Here is a 20,066-nt window from a genome sequence, read left to right on the forward strand (position 1 = left end):
AGAGGCCTGGTAGAGTCTGTAGCTATGTGCGCAGACCCCTGCAGCTGAGTGCGCAGAGTAGAATGGGAATGTACTGGATCAAAGCTAATAAGAGATAATTTATTCTGGAAATATTGTGTGTTTTATCGCAAATCTATATGTGTTTCTAGATTATGTTTTGAATTTATGCATATCTGTGCACACACTGGTTATAACTATTAAATTCTTTCTTAAAGACCGTAAGAATTAGATCTGATCTATAATAACCACAATAATACTAAGAATCTAAAAAGAGCCTCATCGTTGAGCTTCAAAAAGGTTAGACGAGCTGAGTAGAGTAGTGCGAGTGGATAGATTGGTTTATGACCCATCCAGTCCTCATCAAAACATCCCTAGGGTGCGGAAGCCTGGTTATAACACCCTCCCCTACTACCTCAGGTGACACTTCAGTCTGCGCTCTACAGAATGTTGTCAAAAGGGCCGGTAGTGTGGGATTTGCTTGGCTAAAAACAGTTCCGAACTTGGGTCAGGCCCGATCAAGCTAACAAATTGAAATTACCATTGGTTTAGTACCCAGATCTATGCAATCCACTAATCTTTATCCACTAGCATATCCTCCATCATTATTTTCCACAACTCAAAACTCTGACCATTAAATTTATCAATCTTTATATTTCCACTGCTCACCATCTTTTTTCACCATAAGAGCTGATCTCACAAATCTCCCACTGAATATAGTCTACCACAGGCCTAATAAAAACCCCTCAGCAGCAAAGGCATCCCCTTGATGCCAAAACAACTATGATACCAAATGTAGGTTTTAACCCCATACAGGAAGTACTTGCATACGATTTCTAATAAACAATGGCGAGAGCATAAAACATAAAACATATATACACAAAGGCTTTCCCCTGGATCCCAAAACCAGGACTACTAGATTGATTTTTAATTATATTCCTTTCAATGTTACAATACATTTATATACATGTGAAAGCATCCATTAACCCTAGATTAGAACATAACCGTAGTTCCCTTGACTGGATCTACAAAAAATACCATGGACAAAGAACCATCATGCCCAAAACCATGTGTACAAAACATGCACAAAACCATAGGTAGGTTCACCCACCTAATATAGGGTCCAAAAATATAACACATGAATAGCGCATGGGGCTAGTCATGGAAAGAATATAACACACACCCAACACTAGGGACTTGTTTAAACGAATTATTTTCTAAGCATTTACATTAATTCCTCAACCCCAAGTCTAGATTTTGAGTGTCAAAATGTTTTATTAGAATTACTAACACATCAAAACCAAATTACATCATGTTTTCACAAAGATAACTTGCTCAAAAATATGACTATCCAGTTTCGTAGTGTAGTTGCAGCAAGTCTACTACGAAATAGGAACTAATTTCTGGAAACATTGGGGTAAAAAACTAACTCATATCTCCTGAATCCTAATATTTTTTATAAAAAACAGGATTATTTTTTATATGAGAGTTTCCTTGAGAGAAACCTCTCTCATTTTCCAAAATTATTCTCCATCTCCTCACAATATACACCTAAACATCATAACTAAAACAGGAAATGATAAAACCTGAAAACTAGTTTGTAAAGATGCATTTGAATATTCCAATATATGACATCATTACAGAAACTGAAGGATATTTTTTTCTTTATTCTTATATTGACAAAAATTCTTTTGGTTTTCCAAAATTCAGCTCCATTTGGTCAGACACAGATTTTATAAATGATTACAAAAACAATAGCCCTCCATGCTCTATATGGTTGCACACCTCCTCTAGAAAAATGAATCAAATGGGTAGGCTTGAAATTTATTTTTGGTCGTGAATAAATCTTGAGATAGTCTTCAAAATGCTTGCAAACCTCCTCATTACCTATAGCAAACTTTCGTAGCACACTGTTAACTTTCAAAATGCCTATTAACTTTCATAACACCTTCAAACTTTTGAGCATATGATGGCTTCCTATGACATAAAGTGTTGGAGGAAAAATGTAGGTGTTGTGGCATCCTTATAACATCTTCCAAGAGATTGAAAATCCTCAAAATTGGATCATCTCCTCATCACAAGAGACTATACACAATGTGCAGCATGCCTTTGCTGTGTTTTTGTAAACTCCATAAAAAATAACCCAATTCTAACTTGCTGAGTAAAAATACAAAATTTAAACCTAAGTAGCATCCTCTTAATGAAGATTTACCCTTGTGTGTCTTTTCATCTAGAGTTGACATATTTTTTTTCTTGTATCAATAAATAATTTAGGGTTATAAGTAATATGTTTTGTGTAACAGTGGAGGAGTTATGATACTTCAAACCTTTGATGATGACTTAAGAGACAACAAAAAATACATAGAAGAGTAAAAAATGTTGAATTTCTCTGGAAACCCCTAAAAATACTTGTGATTTCACAACAGTTGACAAAGGAACTTAATGAGACAATCACAACACAGAAAGGAAGAAACGTAGCGCTCAAGGTTTTTGGGTTTTTAAGACTTTTAAGCATAAACACTGAGGGCAAGAGACTTCAATTTAGTTTTAATAGCATGGCATAAATTTCATGTGGAAGCTACATAGAGAAAAACATGGATTTATCGACGGGAAAAATGAAATATAAATCATGGTGTGGAATAGAAGAAACTAGGATAAAAATGCAACGCAAAAGGCAGAAACACAACAATTTCAGAAAGGCAGCGATAATAAGTTTATCTCTCTTGTATCATTTTCATGGTTTTTTCTAGCTCTTACATGCGATATAAGAATTCATTCAGAACTGAGAAACAAAGTTAGAATCATATTCGCACCTGTGAAGAAAGGTCGACCACTGGTATGTGAGAATTGCAGCTCTGTGTGGATTCGTAATGCTCTTGCCTCCCTTTCACAATGAGCACCCCACAACTTTTGATGGAAATGAAGAATAACATAGAAATGTAGAATGAAAATTGAAGTTGAAATAACCTTCCAAAGCGGCTTGAAATGGAGTTGATGGTGAAAATATTGATTTGAAATCGCGATGATGAATGCACAATATATTTTGGAAAACAAATTGTTTGAGGAAATGGAAACTAACTGTCCTCATGATTGTTGTACTCCTGATAGAACTTCCAACTCTATGCCAAATCCTTGGTCATGATTTTTTTGATGTAGGCTCGATCTCCATATTTAGATGCCTGACTTTTGATACTCAAGGTTTGATGATATGACCCATTGGCTCTTCTATAATGAAAAATTACGCCCCGTGACTCCAAATTCAAATCATGTCTCCTTGTGACCTTAAAGTTCGAATTATGGAAAAAATACTCCTTTTTATTCAACATATTCACAATGACTCTTTGAAAAATTTGACCTCTTTTTACAAAAACTCCTTTAGACCATGACACTGATGAAACCATGACTACTATTACAAAAATAACCTCAAATGAAATAGTAAGAAAAAAGTGATTGGGATTCCTATATTATAGGATCCTAAGAGTAACTACCCATAAAGGCCATTTGAATAGAAATTCCAAACCATAAAATGACCAAGCAATCATAGTCATAAAAGGAACTGCACCATTTGAATTCTCACCCCATACCCATGCATGCAGAATTTTTTTTTTTATTGGAAACAAGAATGTTGTCTTTGGCTTGTCCTTTATTCTATTCCCTTGAACATATAATGGGAAATACCATCATTTGTAGTAATATTGTCATAATCATAGTTCTCATGATAGAAAATAAGAACCAAAATCCAAAATTAAAAGATTGATTGGTGCTAATATTTGAGCCAAACAAATCGATAGGAATTGGAGAATTTTCCTTCAAGTATCATTTTATTGACATTGTGGAATTGCAGTTAAATCTCTAAATTGTCTTTCCTTCAATACGAGACAATTTTAGCTAAGATTGTCTATGAAATTTCATGCTCCGTGCCCTATTGATAAAAGGAATTAATACCTCAGATGAAACCCTGAAGTGTTATCATGTGTTCACAAATTTCCAACAATCATTGTTCCCTTCCCCATTAAGAAGCTCCAATGTCATCCATTCTACCATAAATGAAGATAAATTTTTTAGTGATGAATTTCATTGTTATGAATGGATGTGTGGTGGTGACCCTTAAGCCTTTAGCCTCATTATACCAAGTGCATTGAAACATTACAATGCCATGGAAGAAAACAATCAAGATTCCACCTATGTAAAATCGCTCAACAAGCATGTGTGAGAGATAAGGCATGAGCATCATTTCCAGTGGAAAGGTTCTTGCCTGTTCCAAAGGGTCCAATATTAAATTTCTGAAACTTGTCATTAAATATTGTGGGTGAAAGAAGATAAATGAAAAATAACACCTCACTAAATAGAAAAATATGAAAGCTTTTTCTTTTCCTTGGCTAATTTAGTAATATTCTTACTCCATTTCACAAACCAATTATGAATGTTGTAATAAACTCATTCATCCATCCTTGTTTATTATGCCAAATGGAGGTGGTGGTGGCACATGCCTTATGAGCCAAAAATGGCTAAAAGGCACAGTTGTATGTTGGAGTTCATAACAATAAGAAGTTTCTAAGGAACATAATCCAATATATTAACTAGCGATGATTCAACCATAGTATTAATCTTCTTAGTAGTAATATCTCCCACTAAAACTGTAAACCCAAATTCTTTATTCTTTCCATCTTTATATTTTCAATCGTCCTTCCACTTTTTCTAACATGACTAAAATCTTGTTCATCATCATTTCTCAACCCAAATGCATCACAATTGTGCAAAATAAAAGATACACCTAAGTCAAATCACGAGAGCTCCTACTTGACATCTATGAGATTAAAGTTTGTGGCATCTAGAACCTCTTCTTTCACTCACTTGCAAACTAAGCATGCCCATCTTATTCTTCCTTACTGACTGGGGCCACTCACTAAACATTAAATATTTCTTTGAAGTAGAGATTGTAGAATGATATGTATTTATAGATCAAGAACCAAAGTATTATACATCACACTGTCCACACTCCAAAAGTGAATTGGTTTCTTATACATGCTAATAAAGATACTAGGATGAGTTGGTCCAAGTTGACAGTCTCCAAAAATTTCCAAAAAATATTGTTAGAGAGCCAAACTTCTCAACATCATTCACGGAATCAAAAAATGATATGGACAATGTTCTTTAGAAGCAATAGGACATACAAATGTAAGAGTTACTTCCCTTATTTCAATTTAGATCAACGTTGTTAAGATATAGGATGATGAATATAGCATTTTTCATTCTTCACATGGGAATAACTCGCACTATAAATTTTGAAATATATTTGCTTGTACGAAAACACACTAGAAATACTTGCCTTGACAAGGTTCTCACCCTTCCTCGCATAAAGGAAACATGGCTTCATTTAAGTTCCATGAATTTATATATAGTTAAAACTTCAAACTGGATCTCATTCATCATCCACAAACCTCTCAACATCATACTTGTATTGAGCTCATTCCAAATAGACATTAAAGCTAAACTAGAATTATTTTCTAGTGATCTTTCCTACTATCACAATGAACAATAATTGAAGAGAGTACTCATGTTTTTGGAGAAACTTATTACAACCTTGAATCATAATGGTTATGTAGAAACAATCCAAGTTTCACCCTATTAAATTGCTCCCTTAGAAAGGTGAATAATGCTATAACATGGTAGTCATGCACCCAAGCATAATCATCATTAGAGAAGAAACGAGTCAATTCCAAGGAAATATTGTTAGTACCATTCATAATGGTTATGTAGAGAGAATCCAAGTTTAACCTAATTAATTTTCTTCCTTAGAAAGGTTGTTAATGCATGAGATGGTAGTCATGCACCCAAGTATAATCATCATTAAAGAAGAAACTAGTCAAAGTCCAAGGAAATATCATTCGTACCACTAATAATTCTATTGAGAAGAGAAAAAGGACATGTTTTTCTTCAAATCATGAAGTTTCAAATCCTTTAATAACAAATTAATGCATTCTTCCATCACCAATGTCCATTTCAAGCAACTACCACCATAAAAAAAAATTAGAAAAAAAAAGTTTTATAGAGAGGTGGGGAGGTGAGGGAATGTTGTTCGTGTAAGTAAATGACCATCTATTAAAGGAAGAGAATGCAGAAGCCTTCAGTAAAACATTGTTTTCCCACTAGAGTTGGGATATTCAATTTTATGTTGGCTAGAGGAGGTGAGGCATACTACATAGTGAAGATAATGGAGTGTTTTTTGGACGTTGTGAACTAAGAGAAAAGCTACAAATGAATATGAAAATTCTAAGAGAAGAAAGGAAGAATTAGATCCCAACTCTTAATAAATGAAAATTGCTACAATGAAAGGCTTATTATGGAGGCCCCACAAGTAGATGGAAATGGAAATGGATGATTAGATAATAGAGTGAAAATTAAGGTATGTTAGAAATTTTGCAGAAAGATAGAGACCAAAATGAATTGACATGGTAGGGACCCAAGATTACAATAGTATTTTGTCATTATCCATTAAATTTTGAACAAAAAAAAAAAGTTTTGAGCTAATTTTTACCTTAGGTTTTACTTGTATGTTGAAGTTTACAGCCATGTTGATGAAGGGAAATTGAACCCAAAACTGATATGATGTTGAGATGAGAAAGAATAGAGCACTAATGTGTTTCAAATTTTGTGTTGAAAGGCCAATAACTATTAATTTTTGAATCCTAACTATGTGAAGATAACTATTGTGTTTAACTTGAGACCAAAATGATGAAGATTGTTGATGAATATTTAATGTGAAGGGAAGATCCAAATAGGAACTATCCTAATCGTCATGGAAATGATGGAGTAATATATTTCTAAAGCATTAGTTTATCAACATCAGAAAAGTGACAAAACTTGTAGTGTAATGACACATAAGAAGAAACAACACCTAGAAATGAGAAGTTAACATCACTTGAAATTTAAATAACAACACATGAGGAGTAACAACACCTAGAAAAGGAGTAGCAAAACCTCAGGATTAACAAAACCTATTAATGACAAAGTAACCACACTTGAACATGGTTGTTGAAGCGTCTAAGAGGATGAATGCTAAACATATTGCTACCCTAGTTGTCCAACAATTGTCTTGCCCTTGTTATTTGAAAAATTGAAAGGATGCAATTGATGTTGAGTTACTCATGAAAATTTCATCGAAACCGAACCCATGGTAGAACACTTTCCATGTGAATGAATGTTCTAAATCCAAGCATGGAAATAGATCAATAGATTACTATCCATTGACGCATGTTGTTAAGCAATGTGATACAACTCACTAGCGATGTCAATGAGCATGAAGGTACCTTAGTACATCTTAGTAGGTATGAATAAAAGAGTTGAATTCGAGTCACCTTCAAAATCTAACAGTTTGTGGACATTGATATATTCCCACTATTGTTAGTGAGAGAATGTTATGTAACTAGATCACAAAATATAAAAAAAAGATAGATAAACAACTTGAAAAGAAGCCTTGTTAAGGGGGAAACCTCCTTTTACATCACATAAATGAACACTTCTTGTATGATTCAAATGGAAAGACCTCCTTCGTATATATAAGAGTCTAAGGGATTGATCCAAAATGGATTTTGGATAGAATCCTAAGTCTAAGTGTTCCTCACAGAGGAAAATGAAAGTCCAGGGAAATTCCTGCACATAGCCCCATTGCAGAGATATTTTCATTTTGAATCTACTGCAACTTGAATGGGAAAAAATGGACTTAGGATGCAGAAGTTATCGCTCAAAGAAGATGCCCTATGTTCCTTAGAAAAAGAGGAAAAATCCCCTAAAAATGGCAAAAAAAACCCCTATAAAGGGAAATCGCATCGGAGGAGGGTCGAAAGAAGACTTAAGTAGAGAGGTGAAGCCACCCTCGATTATCGATCCCTGACATATTGGGTTAGACGTAGGCTGGTGCATATAACGTGAGGGAAGGACCTGGGCCGATGCTGTTGGCATTATGATTCAGGTGTTGTCCTTGATGGCAACCCATTCAGGTGGTAGATCACTATTCTTGATGATCAGCTCTCTATTTTTAAGAAGGACGCAGGCAATCTGTTCAGAAGGTGCGTCCCCGCAGGTATACCATGCAGAACACGCGTCCAAGGATGCAGGCCAGCCGTTCAGGGGGTGCGTCCACCCAGTGCACACATTTCAAGACAGAGAAAAGCACGTGGGGGTTTCTTTTATGGTATCTAGCCGACGGTTTTGTGTTTCTATGATGTCGGCTCGTGGTATTGTTCCATGTTTTGAGGAGGAGCTTGCATATATAAAGCAAAGGAGTTCATTTGGATTGATGATCATCTTTGGTTGAATATCTTTTGGTGAGATCTAGTCCAGATCTATGAGGGCGAATCTTCTAATGGACTGTGATCTCTATGGCGCATGATCAGATCTGTAGATCTGACTGTTTGGGTTAGTTCTGGTCTTCATATCTTTTATATCTGAAGGGACGCAGGTTCAGTGAAGGGCAAGTGCGCCGAGACGCAGTACAGTAAGGGCTCAGGTGCGTCTCTGAAGCGAAAGACGCGGCGCGATAGTATTATTGGATGCGTCTCTGAAGCGAAAGACGCGGCGCGATAGTATTGTTGGGTGCGCCGGTACGCAGAGCAGTTTAAAGGAACAGTGCGTCGGTACGCAGAGCAGCAGAAGGTAAACTGCGTCCAGTCGCAGGCCACAGAAAGAAAAATTGCGTCCCTGTCTTAAGATGATCTGTTGACTGTATTTTTCTGTTCATAAGGTGTTCTGGGTTAGTTCTGTGATTACTGATCTGTAGTGGACTGTAACTGTTGTATACTTGTTGATCATTTGATTCTTCATGAAAAGAAGTAGGGGGTTGTAGCTCCCTTCCAGGAGAGACTGGAAAACGAGAGAGAGTTGTAGCTCTCTGCAGGTTGCAGCCTGCGTACTGGTAAAGGACTGCACCAGTACAAAATCATTGTAAAAGAATTTCTAAATTGAAAGAAGATAGAGACATATTGCAGCAGGTGGTTTTCTCCCACATTGGGTTTCCACCTTACATCTTGTGTTCTTTGGTGTGACTGTCTATTTTTTTTGTTCATGCTCATTATTTTATGGTACTGATATGCAAGAATAATTCAAAAGATCAAATAAGGAAGATTTGTTAAATTGCTAGATAATACTGATTCACCCCCCCTCTCAGTATTATTTCCAACAATTGGTATCAGAGCAGGTCCTTCAGAAAAGCTTGATCGCTTGAAGGTAGATCGTTCATCATGAGCAACTACGAGAGAGAAGCATCAATCAGGCCACCGGTTTTTGATGGGACAAACTTCAATTATTGGAAGGTAAGAGTTACTGCATATCTTCAATCTCTTGGTACAGAAGTTTGGGACATTGTAGAAACAGGCTATGCTTTTCCTTCAGCTACTCCTACAGATCCAGCTGAGAAAAAGAAGTATGAAACAAATGCAAAAGCAGTCAGTACTCTATTAGGAAGTATATCCCAAACAGAATTCATGAAGGTAATGCACTTCAAATCAGCAAAAGAAATATGGGACAAAATGATCACGAGCTATGAAGGAGATGAACAGGTAAAACAAGCTAAACTTCAAACTCTCAGGATTCAATATGAGACTCTCAAGATGTATAATGATGAAAGTGTGGCTAATTATTTTCTTCGGGTAGATGAGATTGTTAATTGTATGAAAAATTTGGGTGAAGAAATAAAAGAGTCTATAGTAGTTCAAAAGATTCTAAGATCATTATCCCCCAAGTTTGAATCTAAGGTATCTGCAATAGAAGAAAAAGAAAATCTCCGTGTTCTCACTATGTCTCAGCTACATGGAATTCTAACTGCTTATGAAATGAGAAAGGGAGGTCCATCAGACAGAAGGGAGGCCGCTTTTAAGGCATCAGGCAAAGAAGATCACTATGAAGCAAGCCATGTTCCAGAAGAAGAGGAAGAAGAATCAAATTTTGTCAGAAATCTTCAAAGGGGTTCTGGAAGGTTCAGAGGTAAGCTACCTTTCAAATGCTTTGCTTGTGGAAGAGTAGGTCATTATGCTGCAAAATGTCCTTATAAGGATAGAGGAAAGGAACCAGCTAGATGGAACAAGAAACAAAGTGCAAATAAGAAAAGCTACTACACCCATGAAGATAGTGATGGCTTATCAAACAGTGATGAAGATGAACAAGGTAATAAATATAGGTTGTTAATGGCATTTGAAGATGATGATTATGAGGATGCTGTAGATGTGGATAACCTTTATGATGAAATTACTAGACTCAAGAGATGTATAGAAGAAAAGAACATGATCATTGATACTCTACAATTTCAAATTGATGAAAAGGAAAAACATCTTGAAAAATTAGAAGGTGAAATTGTTGGTCTTAGAAAAGAAATTGAGAAAACAAAAGCTATTAACCTCAAGTTTGTCAAAGGATCTGAAACTTTGGATGAGATTATCAGTGTGCAGCGGTCTCCACTAAATAAGACAGGTCTGGGCTATAATGGAGAAACTTCTCAAGCATCCACTTCAAAAAGTTATCTTGATGCAGCAAGAAGAAATGAGCAAAAGAACAATGAAGATCATCAGGTAAAGCAGGGACAAATTTCAAACAGAAACTATCAGGGGCAATCCAGCTTAAGGGTGAACAAAAGCCACAACCAGCCACAGGTAAAATCTTCTCAGTTTGATTCAAGAATAGATGAAAATAGAAATTACAATCAGTTGGCTGGTAGATTCAATAATCGCAGAAGCTTCTTCAATGGACAATGCTTTTCTTGCCATAACTTTGGTCACAAAGCAGCTCAATGTGTTGCGTATAAAACAATCATGACTAGGGAAGCTCAAAAACAAAGAAGTATGACAGGGATTACAAAAAGGACCTATAACAACTTTTCGGTTCTTGAAAATGAAGTTGAATGTTCTATTTGCAATAATTTTGGTCATGAAGATTTTGAATGCAGAAGCAGGTTTCAGGAAAGAAAGGAACAAGAGCGGAAAAAGGAACAAGCCTCAGGCACCAAAACATGGAGAATAAAAGAACCTCAAACAGAAAGATGTGGGATAGCATTTTATGCAGAAGGACAGGAAAATCTATGGTACATTGACAGTGGATGTTCGAAGCATATGACAGGTGATAAAGAAAAACTTGAGTCTTATTCTATTTTAGAAAAGGGAAAGAAAGTCTCTTTTGGAAATGATACTCCTGCAACTATAAAAGGAAAAGGTATTGCTCCTTTAAAAGAAGATGTTAAGGCTGGAAATGTTTTGTATGTTGATGGATTGAAGCATAATCTACTAAGTGTCAGCCAGATGTGTGATCAAAGAACCGAGGTTATATTCAGATCAAATGGATGTCTTGTTCGTGATCTTGATACAGGTAAAACAATTCTCAAAGGGAAAAGAACTCCAAATAATCTATACATATTTGAAGAAGGACAACAAAAATGCTATCTAAGCAAGGATGAAGAGCACTGGTTATGGCATCGAAGGTTGGGACATCTAAGCTTCTCACAAATAAGGAAAGCATGCAAATATCAGGCAGTTCGCGATCTTCCAGATATCAAAATTCCTGACAACACCATATGCAGATCATGTCAGTTTGGAAAACAAACCAGGACTAACTTTCCAGAGAAGGAAGGATCAGCTAGCATGCCTCTTGAGCTAGTACATACAGATGTATGTGGACCATTCAGGAAAAGAACACCTAGAGGAGAGGAATACTTGATATTATTTATTGACGATTTCTCCAGATTTGTTTGGTTAGGACTTATGAAGCACAAAGATGAAGCATTCGAAAAATTCAAATCCTTCAAAGCCTTGGTTGAAAATGAATCAGGTCACAAAATTAAGTGCCTCAGATCCGACAGAGGTGGGGAATTTACTTCAAATGAATTTTTCGATTTCTGTGATGAACATGGGATAAGGAGAGAATTCTCTATAGCTAGAACTCCTCAGCAGAATGGAGTAGTTGAAAGAAGGAACAGAACAATCCAACAAATGGCTCGTGCTATGCTTGATGAATCAGGAACTCCCGCAACTTTCTGGGGTGAAGCTGCACATGCTGCGGTTATTATTCTCAACAAGACAAATGTCCGGGTGAACAGCACTCAAACTCCTCATGAGCTCTGGAGTGGTAAAACTCCTTCGGTAAAGCATTTCAAAATCTTTGGGAGCAAATGCTATATCAAGAATACTGAGGAGCAGCTTGGCAAACTTGATCCTAGAGCAGATGAAGGCATTCTTCTTGGCTATTCTCCACATAGCAAAGCATACAAATGCTACAATAAAAGACTTGGCAAGATTGTTGACAGCATTGATGTAGTGGTTGATGAGAAGGGATATATTCCTAGGCAAATACATCGTGAAGACATCGAAGAAGATGAAAGCTACCCTCAAAGACAGAATGATGAAGAAGAAGAACCTCAAGAAGAATCTCAAGAAGAACCTCACAAAGAAGCAGAAGAACGAACAAGAATAGAAGAAAAGACTCCATCCAGATATGTTCAGAAGAACCATCCAGAATCTCAGATCATGGGACAGAAAGAAGCAGGTATACAAACTAGAAGAACAGTTGCAGAAGCTTCAAGCTATTTGGCATTACTCTCCTCTACTGAACCACAAAATGTGAAAGAGGCATGCAAAGATGAATGTTGGGTGAAAGCAATGGATGAAGAACTTGAGCAAATCGAAAAAAACAACACTTGGGAGCTGGTTCCTAGACCAAAGGATAAGAATGTTATCGGAACAAAATGGGTCTTCAAAAATAAATTGAATGAAAATGGAGAAGTAATTAGAAACAAAGCCAGACTTGTTTGTAAAGGGTATGCGCAGCAAGAAGGAATAGACTTTGAAGAAACTTTTGCTCCTGTTGCAAGACTTGAGGCCATCCGAATGTTCCTTGCTCTCTCAAGTTTTCAGAACTTCAAAGTATTTCAAATGGATGTGAAATCAGCCTTTCTGAATGGAGACTTGGATGAAGAAGTGTACATTGAACAGCCAGATGGGTTCATTCTTGGAAATGATCCAAATCTTGTATGCCGATTAAAAAAGGCTCTCTATGGTCTCAAACAAGCTCCAAGGGCTTGGTACTATCGGTTGGACAAATATCTTCATCAACAAGGTTTTTCAAAAGGTTCAGCAGATAGCAATCTGTATATAAAAGTTGAAAATGACAAAGTGCTAATACTTGTTGTGTATGTAGATGACATTATTTTTGGCAGCAATGAAGAAGCTATGAGTCAAAGCTTTGCCTCGGTCATGCAGAAAGAATTTGAGATGTCCTTGCTAGGAGAACTGACATACTTCCTTGGTTTGCAAATCCAACAAAAGGAAGGAGGAATCCTTTTATCTCAAACCAAGTATCTCAAGCAGATTTTGAAGAAATATGGCATGGAAGATGCAAAACCAGTATGTACACCCATGGTCACAGGATGTAGTCTCAGTGCAAATGATGAATCTGCAGCAGTACATCAACCAACCTACAGATCTATGATTGGCAGTCTACTATATTTGACAGGTACCTGACCGGACATCATGCATGCAGTTGGAATAGTTGGAAGATTTCAGGCAAATCCGAAGGAGACTCATCTTCAGGCAGTGAAGAGAATTTTCAAATATCTTCAAGGGACTCAAAATTATGGCTTATGGTATCCTAGAGATACAGATCTCACTCTTCATGCTTATACAGATGCAGATTGGGCCGGAAGCGTGGATGACAGGAAAAGCACAAGTGGTGGTGCGTTCTTTATGGGTTCCAGACTGGTATCTTGGTTCAGCAAGAAACAGAGTTCAATTGCCTTGTCTACAGCTGAAGCGGAATATGTTGCTGTTGCATCTTGTTGCACCCAACTCCTTTGGACGATGCAGACTTTGCAGGATTATCAAATCACTTGTACACCTCCAATCCCTATCTTATGTGACAACACAAGTGCAATCAGCATCTCAAAGAATCCGGTTATGCATTCAAAAACCAAGCACATACCAATCAAGTACCATTTTCTCCGGGAACAAGTACTTGAACAGAAGGTCAAGTTGGAGTATGTTCCTTCTAAGGAACAAGTTGCTGATATTTTCACCAAACCGTTGCCCAGGGACACTTTTGAATACCTCAGGCAAAAGCTGGGGATTGTTGATGCATCATCTTATTGCTGAACATCTTCTTATTGGTGGTATAGGCTCAGGGGGAGCACATAATGCATTGTTGGCATTATGAAGAAGGAGATCTTGGAAATAGCTGCAATATGTCTCTATCTCTTTCATGGTGGATTTCTGGTTACTTGCAGATCTGGAGGAGCATGAGCATAGGGGGAGCATACCCTTTGCCCTTGATGTCAAAGGGGGAGAATGAAGCTGAAGATCATGAGGTTGCCATCAAGTCCAAAGGGGGAGATTGTTGGCATTATGATTCAGGTGTTGTCCTTGATGGCAACCCATTCAGGTGGTAGATCACTATTCTTGATGATCAGCTCTCTATTTTTAAGAAGGATGCAGGCAATCTGTTCAGAAAGTGCGTCCCCGCAGGTATACCATGCAGAACACGCGTCCAAGGACGCAGGCCAGCCGTTCAGGGGGTGCGTCCACCCAGTGCACACATTTCAAGACAGAGAAAAGCACGTGGGGGTTTCTTGTGTGGTATCTAGCCGACGGTTTTGTGTTTCTATGATGTCGGCTCGTGGTATTGTTCCATGTTTTGAGGAGGAGCTTGCCTATATAAAGCAAAGGAGTTCATTTGGATTGATGATCATCTTTGGTTGAATATCTTTTGGTGAGATCTAGTCCAGATCTATGAGGGCGAATCTTCTAATGGACTGTGATCTCTATGGCGCATGATCAGATCTGTAGATCTGACTGTTTGGGTTAGTTCTGGTCTTCATATCTTTTATATCTGAAGGGACGCAGGCTCAGTGAAGGGCAAGTGCTCCAAGATGCAGTACAGTAAGGGCTCAGGTGCGTCTCTGAAGCGAAAGACGCGGTGCGATAGTATTATTGGATGCGTCTCTGAAGCGAAAGACGCGGCGCGATAGTATTGTTGGGTGCGCCGGTACGCAGAGCAGTTTAAAGGAACAGTGCGTCGGTACGCAGAGCAGCAGAAGGTAAACTGCGTCCAGTCGCAGGCCACAGAAAGAAAAATTGCGTCCCTGTCTTAAGATGATCTGTTGACTGCATTTTTCTGTTCATAAGGTGTTCTGGGTTAGTTCTGTGATTACTGATCTGTAGTGGACTGTAACTGTTGTATACTTGTTGATCATTTGATTCTTCATGAAAAGAAGTAGGGGGTTGTAGCTCCCTTCCAGGAGAGACTGGAAAACGAGAGAGAGTTGTAGCTCTCTGCAGGTTGCAGCCTGTGTACTGGTAAAGGACTGCACCAGTACAAAATCATTGTAAAAGAATTTCTAAATTGAAAGAAGATAGAGACATATTGCAGCAGGTGGTTTTCTCCCACATTGGGTTTCCACCTTACATCTTGTGTTCTTTGGTGTGACTGTCTATTTTTGTTGTTCATGCTCATTATTTTATGGTACTGATATGCAAGAATAATTCAAAAGATCAAATAAGGAAGATTTGTTAAATTGCTAGATAATACTGATTCACCCCCCCTCTCAGTATTATTTCCAACAGATGCGACATTACGATCACCGATCGGCAGATCGGATCGACGATGGCATAAGACAAGGGACGGACCCCCGGGGCTATGCGACGAGCAATTGTGATATATCACATTGCAACGTCGTATCACGGTGATAAAAGGGGCAATAGTACATGCACATATGATCGCCGGACCCGATGGGTTTTATAAACCCGACATCATAATATTTGAGTTCTAGAAAAAGGGACTTTCCCGTGTATAAGTGTGTTTCGGCATAAAAACCGAAATACAAAGGAAAAAGCCCCCAAAGTGATACAACCAGACCCGAAGAGGAAATAAAGGCATGTTTAATGAAATTTGAGTTCTATAAGTGGGATTTCAGGCAGGTTGTAGGCAGAAAGCGGTTTTAAGCTAGCTCCGCTTGATCCCATACAGTGAACGATGCGTGGCTGGAGGAGGAGAGAGGAAAACTGCGTTTTCGGGTAGGTAACCTCCATATTCCTAAGCTGCTCGAGATCACATATGGACCGTTGGATCAGAGATCCCGTAGATTGATGGTGGGGATTGTGCTAGCAGCAAAAGGCGGACCCGATGTGAATATAGGGTGGATTCGATAGAATGTGATGTCCGATAAAAAGGATTTTGTCGGGTTTTGAAGGTTTTCCCATGTATTTGGGATTTTACCCAATATACTAATGTGATGCGATATGACACCTAATGGCGGACCCGATAGGGATTTAGGGGCAATTGAATAGGATTTCAAGTCCACAAATCACGCTCGATAGTGTATTTTGTAGTATTTCTTTATGTGACGGGATTTTCTCAATTTTCAGGTTTTTGGCTATGAAACAACCCCGATTCCTTCTATCACCGCTCCTAATCATTATGCCACGTTGAAGTAGGCATTTTTACAGGCAATGATGCATTTTGTAGCCATGGAGCCATAGAGCCAGATGGCCTGTCTAACTGACAGGAAGTAGAGAAATCGCAGATCCGGAGAGGAATAATGAAACGTAGAGAAATGGCCAGGGAAGCCAAAAAGCTAGAAAAGTACCTCAAATGAGGCAGAGAGCTCAATTGAGAAAGGGGAAGGCAAGCTGAAGGCAGAGAAGCCAGGGGAGTCACTTGGAGGTCAAGTGAACAACTAGAGAGCTTCAGAGAGCCAAATAAGCTGAAGAGCCAAAGCCAGAGCCAGAGCTAAGAGCCAGAGCCAAGAGCTAGATCCAGAGCTAAGAGCCAGAGCGAGAGCTGAGAGCCAGAAAGCTGAGAGCTTCAAGAGCCATGTATAAAATGGTGTCTAAACCCATTGTTTCTATGTAAAAAAGTGGAGTTGAGCCAAGAGCTTGTAAAAAGGACTTTGCATAATCCTAGAGAGCCTATTTGAGTTGACTAGAGCTCACGAAGATGTAGCCCAAGAGTTTTGGGTGAACTCCTAATTAAATGTTGTCTTATGTGTATTGTTTTATCGCTGCATTATATTTGATGCTTTAGTTGTTTTTATATTAGTTCAAGCAAATAGACTTAAAAACACATAAACAGTCAACAATAAACATAAGCATACACCTTATTTCAAGCACATATTTAATTCCACATTGGTTAATCATAAAGACTTGGGAACATTTAAGCTTTGGAAGTGGGAGAGGTCCTTGTAAGTTAGACAAGGAGCCGAAGTGCCCCATTTTCAAATTAGGGATCAAAATATAACTGGGGCCTACATAAAAATAATAAATTAAAAGCACAATAATAACAATAGTGGGCTTCTATGGGGCACAACAATAACAATTTGGGGACTACACTAGCATTATGGGGACCTAAAATTCCCCTCTCCTTCAAAAAAGTGTTTTCCTTAATGCTTGAGTAGTTCTAGATCCTTCTAAATAAAATAATCATCGTCCCTGTGGAGTCCTCAACAAGCAAGTTCTTCCACTTAATGAGTACTCTAAAATTGATCTATTTCGTAGCTATCAAATTCCTATTTCTGTGATTTCTTCAGGTTCTAATATGATTTTTCCTTCCTTGTTAAGTTCTAGAAATATATTTTGAACAGGGAGCTTTTCACCTATAACCATATTTAAGAATGAAACATGGAAAACTACATGTACTCATAAAGTTGCAGGTAGCTCAAAATTGTATGCCATAGTACCAATCTTTTGCGATAGTATCAAAGTTAAGGTCATCCCAAATAAATTCGTTCTTGATCCTACGGTAAGTTTTTTAAAATTATGTGTGCCTTCTAATAGGAGAGGTATGTTATTCTAAAACAACCTTTTATTTTAGTTGGAAGTTCTTAGATAGATATAAGTGATATTTGTACCACAATGAATAATTTTTCCAAATAAATGTATTAGTTTCACTGGGATCTTGCTACAACTTTTGAATGAGTTTCCATAAATCTTCATCATTCTTCCATTTATCCCTTGATTTAGTTATCCAATCAGGTTAGATGATAGAAACGGCATAGAGTAATGCCTCCACATCCTCATCATTTCTTGAGAGTGCATTTGCAACAACATTTTGCTTCCCTTTTTTTAAATGATTACAAAATCATAACCCAACTTCTTTGAGACCGATTTTTGTTGCTATTTTGAATATTATGTTTTTTCCAAGAAGTATCCAAGACTACCATGATCTTTTTTACCTTGAAGTGTCTCCCCATTAGGTAAGGGTGCCATTGCTTCAATGCAAAAAGTATTGCTAACATTTCCTTCTCATAAATAGGTTTATGTATGTAGTTTCCCTTTACTGGACTATTTTCAATAGAAATGGGTCTTACTTCTTGCATAAAACAATACCAATGCCATCTCTTGAGGCATAAAATTCCATAATAAAGGTTTCTATGAAGTATGGTGTAGTTGAGACTGGAGCTCAACACATTGCCTCTTTAAGATGTTCAAAGGCCTTAGTTGCTTCTGGAGTCCAAGGAAATGCATATTTTTTCTATAATGTTGTAAGAGGTGCTACTATTTTAATTATTAACAAACTTGCGATAATACCCTGTCAATCTAAGAAATCCTCAAAGATGCCTTAAGGTTGTGGGGATTTTCCATTCCTTGATGGCTTTAATTCTGTTATGGTCTCCATTGATACCCTCATGAGATACAATATGGCCCAAATATTCCACTTCTTGTACTCAAAAGAAACATGTGGAGGGTTTTGCATATAATTATTTATCCTCCACTAGTTTGAGAACCCCGTCAACACGTTTAACATGATCTTTTGAAGACTTATTGTATATTAGTATATCATGAAAAAACACTAACACAAATTTTCTAAGGGTTTGAAAGTGAAATTCACTAAATCTTGAAATGTGGAAGGCACGTTAGTAAGGAAAAAAGGCATGAACAAAAATTCATAATGACCTTCATGAGGTATAAATGTTTTTTTCATGTCTTTTGTCTTCATTCTAATTTGGTGATATCTCGAACGAAGATGCAACGCGGTGAAGTAAATTGTTCCATGTATTTCATCCAACAATTCATCAATGACATGAATGAGAAACTTATTTAGTAGTGAGCTTGTTGAGTTCTCTATAATCTAGACACATACGCCATGATCCATCCTTCGTGTGCACCAATAATAGCGTAGAAGAGAAAGAACTTTGGGTAGGTTGAATTATACCTACTTCTAGCATTTTTGAAACCATACATTCGATTTCATTCTTCTGAACATAGGGATGTCTCTAAGGTATGATGTTTAGAGGATCATTTTCTTGTAATTAGCTGACTAGCATGATCATGATTACAAATAGGTGGGAGACCTTTTTGTGTCTCAAATACCTTGGAATTATTGTCAAAGACTCTTTGGATATATGGAGAAATGGATGAATTGCACGTTTGAACAACTACTGAACATAATTGTGCAAATACCCCTTATTGTTCCTTATCAAAAAGATTTATCATGTTACCCTATGTTACCCATGTTACCCATTAATTAAATTTCCTTTCCTTTTGAGAAAAATTTCAAGAAACTTTCTTGTAAATTAAAATCTATCATCCCCAAATATTGTAACCATTGGACTCCTAATACAACATCTACACCACCCATTGGAATGGAAAGAATTGGATTGTTCAATACATATAACCCTATGGTTAGATTGATATTATCTCACTTCCATGAGAAATTTATAGTTCCTCCATTTGTAACCATCACTTGACACTCTGGTGCTAGATATAGAAATAAATTCAAATCCTTGGCTATCTTACAATGAATAAAATTATGAGTACTACCCGAATCAATCAACACTATTACCTTTTTATTCTTGATATATCCTTCTATCTTGAGATTTGAGGAGTGGTAATTCTTTCCAATGCATTACAAGTTATGGTCAAATTAATTTATTCTTTTCTATCCCCCATGGTCGATTCGTTGCATATATCTTCTTCTTTTGATGTTTCTTATTCCTTTTCTTCCTCCTATTCACAATCTATGTAAAATAATTTCTTATCAACACACTTATGACCTTTAATGTATTTTCTATCGCAACTATAACAAATCCATTTTTCTCTTTA

Source organism: Pinus tabuliformis, chromosome X (assembly GCF_031772625.1).
Source record: "Pinus tabuliformis cultivar Carrire ecotype Pingquan chromosome X, CPIR1, whole genome shotgun sequence".
Classification (NCBI taxonomy): Eukaryota; Viridiplantae; Streptophyta; class Pinopsida; order Pinales; family Pinaceae; genus Pinus; species Pinus tabuliformis.